The following is an 11,340-nucleotide window of genomic DNA, read 5'->3' on the forward strand; positions in this document are numbered from 1 at the left end:
TATTTTAAAATTAAAAATTAAATGTTTTGAAAAAATTGTAAAACTTATTCTTATAATAAGGTTTTGCATTTTGTTGTTGCATTTGCTATTTAACAAACAATATCACACAATAATAGTCATTAGATATAAGGATAAATGAGACATGAATTCAAAAAAACAAACAAATTCATAATATATTAATTCATTACAACAAAATAATTAACTTTTATAGGAGTGATATTTAATAATAGGTTATAATCTAATTACAAAAATCATAATTTTTTACTTAAAAATGAAATTTTAAATTTAATTTAATTTTTCAAAATTAACTTATAATATAATAACAAAAACAATATCTAACAATATTCATATCGGGACTTTGAATCCCCATTTCTTTTCCTCAAGAGAGTTGTTGTGGAGTGGACCTCCCGCATTTAATAGCATGAGATGGACTCAAAATTTCACCTCGGCTTAGGCAATTGCTTGCTATACATCCATATTTTATTGGTTCACCTCCTCATTAAAATGTAATAACGAACACAATTTTCTAAAATCCTTTATATTAGAAAGCTTATAGATTATACTTCTCAAGATATTTCGGAAATTATATTTTGAAACAAGGGTTCTATATAATATTTAGAATTAATGCATAATTTGAAATAAATGTAAACTATTTTAGATTCATCCATACAAATAATTTCTTTATTACATCATAACATATTTTAAATAATTTAAAATATATTTCCTAATAGTCATTTTTAGACACGAAAAATTTGAAATCCTCGTGAAATTCCTTTAAAATTTTCCAAAAAGTTTGTTATATGTTTCCTTAGTTGGCTTTTGTTTCTCAATTACCAAAACAATTAGTTTTCCATAAAATTCATTAGACACAAAACATTTAAAAATTTGTTATAGAAAATTTTGTGACGAAATATGATGTGATTAGAAAAATAGGTGTCAAACATTTTTGTGATATAAATTATAACTCTGTCATAGATTGTGATACAAGTTATATAATCATAAAAACCTTATTTTTTTTAAGTTAAATTAGACGTTTGGTTTGAATTTTGGATGAAATAATTTAAATGTTTTTTGAAAAATTGATAAAATTAGGTCTTTTATGTAAGTATTGTACCGATATGTCATGTGTCAATTCATATTTTTTTTATTTGTTTATTTATTTAATTTAATTTATTTTCTATTTTTTTCTATTCTTTTTCTTCAGTTTTTTAGTTTGTGTCAGGTTAGTGTCATGTCTAGGGATGTCAAAAAAATTCGTACCCGCGGATAAAATCCGCAACGGGTAGGAAATGGATATTAAAAATGGATACTCGCTACTCGTGGGTACGTGTATTTATAATACCCGCATGTTAACGGGGCGGGTACGGATATCATAGTATCCGTACCCGTGGATACCCGTACCCGCTAAATTTTAATTCACAAAAATACCCTCATATATATATTAGTAAAAAATATTCTAACCTAATTTTTTCTAAGCTGCACATCTTTTCTTATCTTCTGTCTTCATTCTTCCACCTTCAAATATTGGTACATTGTCTTCTACTAGATACACCCCTTGACATTCTTCTCTTTCCTTTCTTTGAAATTGAGCATATACATCAAAATCCTATATAGACAGTGACGTTTATGGTATGCTTGTTAACAATGTCTACAAATTTATATAAATTATCTAAATATGTATTGGTTTGTTGTTTAGCATGTCTACGGAAAAAATTTCTACTCCCAAATGAAGGTGAAGAACAAGTGAAAAATGTCTCTAATGTTGGTGAATCAAATGTGGGGGAATCAAATAATATTCTTGTGAATGAAGGTGATGACTCAACCCAAGTAGAAACTGGAAGTTCATTTCAAACAGAGGATAACATTATTGGAAAAAGACGCACATCAGTTGTATGAAATCACTTTAAGAAACAAAAATTAGATGGAAAGTGGAAAGCCATTTGTAATTATTGTGGTTCAAAACTTTTGGGGGAGTCACACTTGATGGCCCACTTTAGGTGTTGCAAACTTCGAAAAACTCGAGACATCAAGCAAGCATTTCTCAAAATAGAAAAAATAGGGAGTGAAACAATAGTTGTTGGCAACTATGTATTTAGTCAAGAAGCAGCAAGGTGTGCACTTGTTAAGATGATAGTTCTACATGAGTATCCAATGTCAATGGTTGATCACATGGGCTTTAAGGAATTTTGTCTTGCTTTGCAACCTTTATTCAAGGGGATTTCTCGAAACACCATAAGGAGTGACATTATGAAGACTTATAATGAAGGAAAAGAGAATATAATGAAATTGTTATCAAAGAATCAGAGTCGAGTTGCAATTACTACTAACATGTGGACTGCTAGTAACCAGAATAGAGGTTACATGACGATCATTGCTCACTTTATAACTGATTCATGGAACCTAGAAAGTCGACTTGTGAGGTAAAGTTTCTAAATTATATAATTACAATTTGTATTATTTTCTATACTTGTTTATGAATAGATTATTAAAATATTTATCTTTATGTTAGGTTCATTTATGTACCTGCTCCTCATACAAGCAAGGTTCTTGCTGATGTTTTAATTCAATGTTTGATGGATTGGAATCTAGATAAAAACTTGTCCACTTTGACAGTTGATAATTGCACTACATATGATGCTATGATTGAGCGAGTTTTAGAGAAGATTTTACCTAGAAATATTATTTTAGGTGGCCAATTATTTCACATGCGTTGTTGTGCTCATATTTTGAATCTGATTGTTAAAGATGGTTTATGTATAATCTTTGATGCCAATGAAAAGATTAGAGAAAGTGTTCATTTTTGGACAACAACACCTAAAAGAGAGGAGAAATTTATAAATGCATGTGGTCAAGTGAACATTCCATTTAAGAAAAAATTAGTTCTTGATTGCAAGTCTAGGTGGAATTCTACATTTTTTATGCTTCAAGTTGCTACACAATACAAAGATGTGCTTCATAGATTATCACAGCGAGATTATCAATACAAAGCTTTACCTAGTGAACATGATTGGATGATGGAAAATGAGATTTGTCAAAGATTGGAATTATTTTATGATGTGACACTTTTATTCTCTGGTACTTTGTATCCAACTGTGAATGTCGTTTTCCCAAAAATATGTGAAATTAAGTTGTCTTTGATTGAATGACTTTCCTGTCCTAATTCCATTATTCATGGAATGGCTGCAACCATGATTACTAAATTTGATAAGTATTAGGGTGTGATCAACGGGGTGATGGCGGTAGGAATTGTATTAGATCCCAGGTACAAAATTGACTTGTTAGATTATTTTTTCCCTCAAATTTATGGAGAAAATTCTCATTATGAAATTGAGAGGGTAAAATCTATTTGTCAAGATTTGGTAAAAGAGTATGCCATTAAAGTCAAGGGTAAAGAATTGGCTGCTTCATCTCAAAGTTCAAACCTAAATGTAGTGGATGTAGGTATTCTTGGAAGAAAAGAAAGTTGGAGGTTAAATTTTGCAAAACATAAGATTGCAAAGAGAACTGGCACACCAAATTTTAAGTCAGAATTAGATCGTTATTTAGAAGAGGCAATACTTCCTGATTCAGATGCACAATTTGATATCTTAGCGTGGTGGAAAAGTAATGGGTTAAAATACCCAACCTTGCAAATGCTGGCGAGAGACATTCTAGCAATCCCCATCTCAACTGTTGCTTCAGAGTCTTCATTCAGTAATGGTGGTCGGATTCTTACCCCACATCGTAGTAGATTACTTCCAGATACTGTGGAGACATTGATGTGTCTCTAAGATTGGTTATGGACCAACATGGAAGGTAATGAAATTAATACTTTTACTTAAATATTTTAATTAAGTGATATTTAGAAATTTTTAATGAACTTATATTTTCAGGCTCTTCTAGATTAAAATTGGACAACATGAAACTTTATACAATGTTGCAAGATGTGGACATTGATGAAGTTAGTAATTTCTTTAATATTTCATTCAAAAATAAACCACAACATAAATTATTAGTGATTTTTTATTTTTTTATTTTTCAGGAATCAATCGGAGGACGTGGGCTTGTTGATCCAAGCACTAATTAAAGAATTTCTATTATGTTGAACGTCATTTTAAATTTATTTGTATAATTATTTGGATTTGTATGAACTTTATTTAAAATTTATGACAATGATGTATTTTATTTGAATTTATAATTAAATATTTATTTTTTTAAATATTTTTGTAAATACCCGCGGATACCCGTGGATACCCGCGAATATGAAAAAAATAGACGGGTACCCGCATAATGAATACCCGACGAATATTGGTACGGGTACGGGGCTGATATTTATCCAGCGGGTAGGGTACGAGGGAGCTACTACCCGTACCCTACCCGCCCCGTTGACATCCCTAGTCATGTCTGGTTGCACTGATAGTATAACGTGACAGTAATAGTGTCATGTGTCGATGTCAGAGTCAAATCTTATTGTTTTATATTCAATTCAGTCCTTATATTTTTTTATTTAATTTAGTCCCATTTTTTTTTTAAATGAAGCAATGTTGTTCCTATCTAAATTGAGACCAAATATATTTTTGTATAAATGTTGTAGGGATATTTTTATTAAAATTGAAATTTTTATTAAATATTTATAAAATTGTTTATATTGTTTTTAAATAATTCCAAAAGTGTTTAATAAAAATGTCAATTATAATAAAAATATCAATATAATATTTATATAAAAATAAATTTTGTCTCAACATTGTTTCATATTTAAAAAAATTGGAACAAGATTAAATAAAAAATAAATATAATAACTAAACTAAATATAACAAAATGACACTTCACACTCATAATTACATGTGACACTATTACAATCACGTCACATTGACAGTGTCATGAGACATAACACCTAACTAGCATGTGGACCAAAAAATAAAAAATAAAAAAAAATATGAACTCACATGTAACATGTCTTTGATATCCTTGGCACGAATATAAGAGAAATGATCTAATTCAATCAATTTTTCAAAAAATAAAACCTAATTACGACGAGAGAAAAAGAATAGACCTACTTAAACCATTTCAACCAAAATTAGAACTAAACAACTAATTTAACCTTTGTTTTATATCACAAATATACTTAAGAAAGTAAAATTGCATGTTATTGTGATGAGAAGATTCATCACAAAATGTCCTTTGCTTTAGTGCATTTAACTTTACTTGAAAGAATTCAATTTGAGAGGAAAACAAGCAGCTTGAAGCGGGAATATACTCACCGTAAGTGCCAAAATAAATAATATATATATATATATATATATATATATATATATATATATATATATATATATATATATAAAAGTAGCTTGAAATAATGGCACTTTGAACAAGTAATAATAATTAGATCTTACTTCACTGCGTGTTAATTATGATGATTAATAAACTCTTAGCGTGTTTGTATTTATCCCGATTTTGATAGAAAATTTCTACGGATATGGATATTTATTTTATCAGCAAAACAAAATTAAAATAAAGAAAGGACATCGGGTGCTTTAACCCATACACGAACAAAAAGTTTATAAAAAGTCCTGCGACCCTTCTCTACTACTAAACAAAACTAGTGGCAAAATAAAGACACTAAACTAGTTCCTATTGTTAAAAAAGAACCAATGAGACCAACAACAATAGTAGAAAGACATAAAAAAAACATAGTTGGTCAAAAACACTTTAAAAGATATTAGCATGTTTGCCATTAGGCTAAAGGCATGATAGTTGATCCTTACAAAAAACACACGCTTGAACCCCTTCCTTTGTGCCCTTTGTACCCTTTCTATCTTTGACTAACAAAATTTGCAATTGAGTTCAAAGTCCAAAGGCCATAATCTGCATTTGAATCCAAAGTTTGGAGGCCATAATCTGCATTTGAATCCAAAGTTTGGAGGCCAGTACTATTGCTGAAAACCAGATTTTACTACATTCTAATAGCCTTATCCACGAAATAAAAGAAGTTTGTTCTTTATATACCTATCCTAACACAATTTGGTTTAACCTACCAAACATTTGTCTCCTAGTAGAGGCCATTTAACAATCCTTGAGACCTTGAGGATTAAGAACTAAAGAATTAAGCACCCACACAATTTTAGTATTCATACAAATACCATATTGTACATCACGCCAACCTTAACCCCCTATTTGTTGTGCCTTTTATACCCATTATGCATTTCTCATATAAACCAAACAAAGGACATCATTACACTCCTTTTTCATGACTGCACCACTAAAAATAAAGATTGAATGCAAATAGTTGGGTAAAGGTACCATTCCAAGTACGAGAAGTGTGCCTTCTTGAATTTATACCTCAACCAAACCCATCTACTACAACGCTCTTGAACACAAATCTATTTCTCATCTTTCATATACCCCAAATAATCGTCACCCACATGCATTTCCAGATAATGTTACCTTTGGCATTAAGCTCCAACATACTAAAGTGTTTGAAATGAGACCAGGCTGGTTGTGTTGTATTGAGGTCATCCCCAACCACCGAGTATGCTACATTGACAACTAAATAATAGATGATCTACTATTTCAGTTGTCTCACCACATGACACATATATCGTTGTCTACCACTACACCTTTCCTATTTATGATCACCCTCCAAACAACATGTTGTGTAAGATCGGAGAAATTTAATTAATTAAATAATTAGTTAGTTAATAAATGCGGGTAGTGGAAACCTTTATGACATTTAATACTAACATGTATGACGTGGAATAGTACTAGTTCAAGGGGGTTAAGAGTACTTGGTGGTGTTGAGAAGACTTGGGTTTGAGTCCTATGTATGTTGTTTGTATGTTATTTAATTGATTATTATTTTAATAATAATATGTTTGATCATGATGAGTGATAATATAATCCTAAATTTATCGAAATTATCATGAAACATGTATTGGTTGTGCATTGACAATTTCATTTTTGGTCATTAAGCATAATTAAGCCTTAGTAAAGTGCCCAATTAAGAGTGAGAGAGAGAATTTAGGCACTTACCATTGTTGAGCACTGTGAGAAGAGAAAAATCCAGAGTAAAAGACTGAGTTTGTGAGTGAAAGGTGTGAAAATAACAGAAGCAAAGACTCCACCACTTAGCATGCCTCATGTGTAGCGCTTAGTTCCTTTCTTTCTATTATTTTGTTAGGTTTAAGTAATCGTGCATGCTCCTGTATATATTTCACTTTTCTTCATTCTCTTTTTATAGTACAGTTTTCACATCAATACACTTTTCGTTCTCTTCTTTCACGCTAGTTTTTTATTCACATGCACAAAGCTCTCTACAAGAGTCAAACACCTTTTGCAACACGTCAATCATGAAAGCCACGCATTTCTAAGATAGTATCAGAGCACTTCATCTGAAGTGCTCTAATGTGCGTCTCTGAACTCTCTTTCTTCTCCTTTTACGTTTTCTTGTTTCTCTTTCTTTTGTTTTTTTTTTGTATCTTTCACCATGAGTAAAGAAACACCTGACAACATCTTTGTGAATAGTTTCTTGTATCTTCATCCCAATGAAAGCCCAATAGTTTCTTTGGTATCGCCAGTCTTGGACATCAACAATTACCACTCTTAGAGCAGGTATATGGTCACTGCTTTCATTGCCAAAAACAAACTCGAGTTTGTAGACGGTACAACTCCTGAACCAGAGAAAGATAAAGACACTTACCAAGCTTGAAGGCGATATAATAACATGGTAGTATCATGGCTCGTGCATTCTATTTCACCAACCATACATTAGAGTATTCCATGGATGAATAAAGCTGAAGATATCTGGAAAGATACCAAGGCTAGGTACTTTCAAGGCAATCTCATACGTGTTTCCGATCTACAAATGGAGGCATCTTCCATAAAACAAGGTGATCTTATGGTAACAAATTATTTTATGAAACTTATAATTATATGGGATGAGATAGAAAATTTTAGACCTGATCCCGTATGTTCTTGCAAGAGTTAGTGTCCTTGTGGTGTTATATCTTTGATCTTGAAAAGGAAAGTTATAGACCAGGTCATGCAATTCTTTAGAGGCTTGAACGAATAATACAATAACGTGAAATCACATGTTCTCTTGATGGACCATATGCCCTCAATCAACAAGATTTTCTCCTACGTTGCCCTTAATCATAGGAAACAATGTGTTTAACGAGCTGAGATCAAAGTAAATAATGTCAGCAATCAAATAAGTTGTACCCATTATGGAAGACAGGGTCACCTAGAATCTAACTGTTACAGGAAATGGATTTCAGCAGAATCAAGATGGTAAGAATTTCAAGAACATGACCAAAAAGATTTGTGTTCATTGTGGAAAGAATGGACACACTATAGATGTATACTACAAAAAGCATGGGTTCCCTCCGGGATTTAAGTTTTCCAACAGTAAAGCCAACTCTATCAAAATGAAAGAAGTTCAACAAGAAGGAAATCAAGATACTGGACATCAAGAGCAAGACTTTCGTCTAATCTCTCAAAAGTATCAAGCTCTCATGAGTCTTCTGCAGAATAGTAACAAGGAAGGATTTGTTCCAGACTCACATGTCAACAAGATCAACACCATTTCCTCTTATCTAGCGTAACCAGGTAACCCTTTCGTTGGTTCGTATAATCTCAACAAAGATAATATCTAGATTCTGGATTCTGGAACAACTGATCATGTATCATGCTCTCTAAAACATTTCATTTTCTTTAATAAAATTGAACCTATTGTTGTAAATCTTCCTAATAAAACCTATGTTACTGCCACACACAGAGGTCACGTTAAACTAAAAGATAAACTTCTCTTAAAATATGTTCTTTACATTCCATCATTTGACTATAATTTGATCTCCATCTCCAAGTTAACTTCTTCCCTTAATATTGAGGTTATCTTTGCTACTAATCTTTGTGTCATTCAGGAACGAACCTCGAAAGAGAAGATTGGTATAACTAAAACTAGTGGCAGTCTCTATGTTTTTGATAACCTCGATGCTTGGACTAGTAGTTCTCGTGGATGTAATAGTATAGATGCTAATCTTTGGCATGATAGGTTAGGCCATTTATGTGATGATAGGTTAGGCCATTTATGTGATGATAGGCTAGCCATATTGAAACAAAAACATTCGTATATCAGATACACTAAAACTGATAGGTGTGATTCTTTTCAATTTGCCAAACAGAAAAGGCTTCCTTTCCCTAAAAATGCTTCGAGTGCAATAAAATACTTTGATATTATACATGTTGATATACGGGGGTCATGCTCCATCCCTTCTTTATATTCTCATAGATATTATCTTACAATTATTGATGGATACTCAAGATTTACATGGGTATATTTGATTAATAATAAAGCTGAAACATGAAAATACCTTGCCAATTTTATATCTTTTGTTAAGAATCAGTTTGAGACATCTATAAAGGTCATACAAAGTGACAATGGACCATAATTCAAGATGAGTAATTTGTATGAAGCTAAAGGGATCATACATCAGACAAGTTGTGTAGAATCACTAGAGCAAAATGGACTAGTAGAGCGAAAGCATCAACACCTAATGAATGTGACCCGAGCACTACTTTTCAGGTCATGTGTACCATCTCAATTTTGGATTTTGCTATTGACTATGCTACATATTTAATAAATGTTACTCCCACACCTTTATTGAAAAATGATTTACCCTTTGAAAGACTATACAAAAAGAAACCTGATCTTCCAAAAACCATATCTTAGTTTTTGTCCCTATTTCCAATTTTATATTCTTGTCAAACCAGTTTCGTTCTACCCCTATTCCAAACACCCTCCTCAAATCACTCCACCATCTAGATACGAGTCCAGAATTTCCATTCTCATTCAACTTTCTCGATGTACCATATATACATTCTAGAATGTCTTTCCACAACCTCTTCTCTATCATTCCTAGTCTCCATTTCTAGTTGGCCAGTAGAGCCATATTGAATAAAGTAATACCCTTAATATCCAACACTCCTTGCTCCTTGGGTTTACACAATGTTTTCCATTTTATCCATGCTATACTATTGTGGATATGGCTTTTAACGACAGTTAAAACAAACATGTTACCATGTTTCACGACCCATCGTTGTAACGTTTGTCGTTAAAAGTCTACGTCAATGAACGACAAGTACAACAGTCGTTGTCAATTTTCATACAAAATCACGACAATTTCAAAACTCATCGTTTTAACCTGTCTAAATATTATAAACGATAATTAAAATTCTAAAACAACGACAATTAGTGCAATAATTGTCGTTATAATATAATAATATTTAAAAAAAAAAAAGATTTAATATACCACGATGGCTATAGCCCTAACCGTTGTTGAATTTAATATATAACGACGATTAGGATAAGAATGATCGTTATATGGTGTAATTTTTTTTTAAAGCAACTTCTTGAAATTTTGAATTACCACAAAACTTGTTAGAAATTTCCACACAAAAGTAGTTCAAAAACATCCAAAGATTCAGAGAAAGTTCAAAATATTAAAAGATCTCAAAATTGTTACAAATATCTAACTAATATATATATATATATATATATATATATATATATATTATAAACTAGCTCTAACTATAACTAATATCTAGACAAAAAATACTTCACCCACGCCTCTTGAACATAAGCTAATGTATTTGAATCCATTGGACTTGAGTCATTGAAATTTTGCAAAAGTTATTTGAAGTTAATATTAGTATATATGAAAGTTAGTTTATGTTAAAAGTAGTACATAGGTAAGTTAGCATATTACCTTATCTCAAACACTTTGATAACTGGCTTGCACAATGGTTTTCATCCATTGTATGACATAATAGTCACACTCATAGCTCCCAATTTGTTTATTGTTATATACTCATAGTAAAACTATTTAGATAAATTAAATGTTAATAAAAAAGTAAATGAATGATACAATATAAATACTTGGAGGGAAGTCCATTTGCCCTTTTAGTATATGCAGTTAATCTTCCACTCAACATACTATGTCCATTAAAAGCATTAAAACTAAAACAATCAATGTTAGAAAACATGATTATATATTCAAGGTGAATGTAATAGAAGGCATTTCTTAAAATAGACTTACGTGTCTACTATGCTTTCAAATAGATGGGAGGTTTATGTAAAGAGCAAAACCATCAAGTGATAATTTTGGTACTAATAGAATTGGTAGTTGCCAATGACGATTGCATTGAAAATTAGTTGAAAGATAATTAAAATGCAAAAACTATATGTTATGGAATAAAAAGTAAGGATATATTGACTTGTCTATATATGGAACAAGGTAAATTTGTTTCTTTCGCTACATTATGAAATTAGTGATGTACTCTTTTTTAGTTACTGTTACTTGTTGG

General features: G+C 31.2%; 1 pseudogene; it reads left to right on the forward strand.

Annotated features, from left to right (window-relative positions):
- Window positions 1-3,233: 3,233 nt before the first annotated feature.
- LOC146885711 (zinc finger BED domain-containing protein DAYSLEEPER-like) lies at window positions 3,234-4,066 on the forward strand (annotated as a pseudogene).
- Window positions 4,067-11,340: the final 7,274 nt, after the last annotated feature.

This window comes from Vigna unguiculata, chromosome 6 (assembly GCF_037176805.1).
Source record: "Vigna unguiculata cultivar grain cowpea cultivar isolate G323 ecotype 2 chromosome 6, ASM3717680v1, whole genome shotgun sequence".
Taxonomy (NCBI): domain Eukaryota; kingdom Viridiplantae; phylum Streptophyta; class Magnoliopsida; order Fabales; family Fabaceae; genus Vigna; species Vigna unguiculata.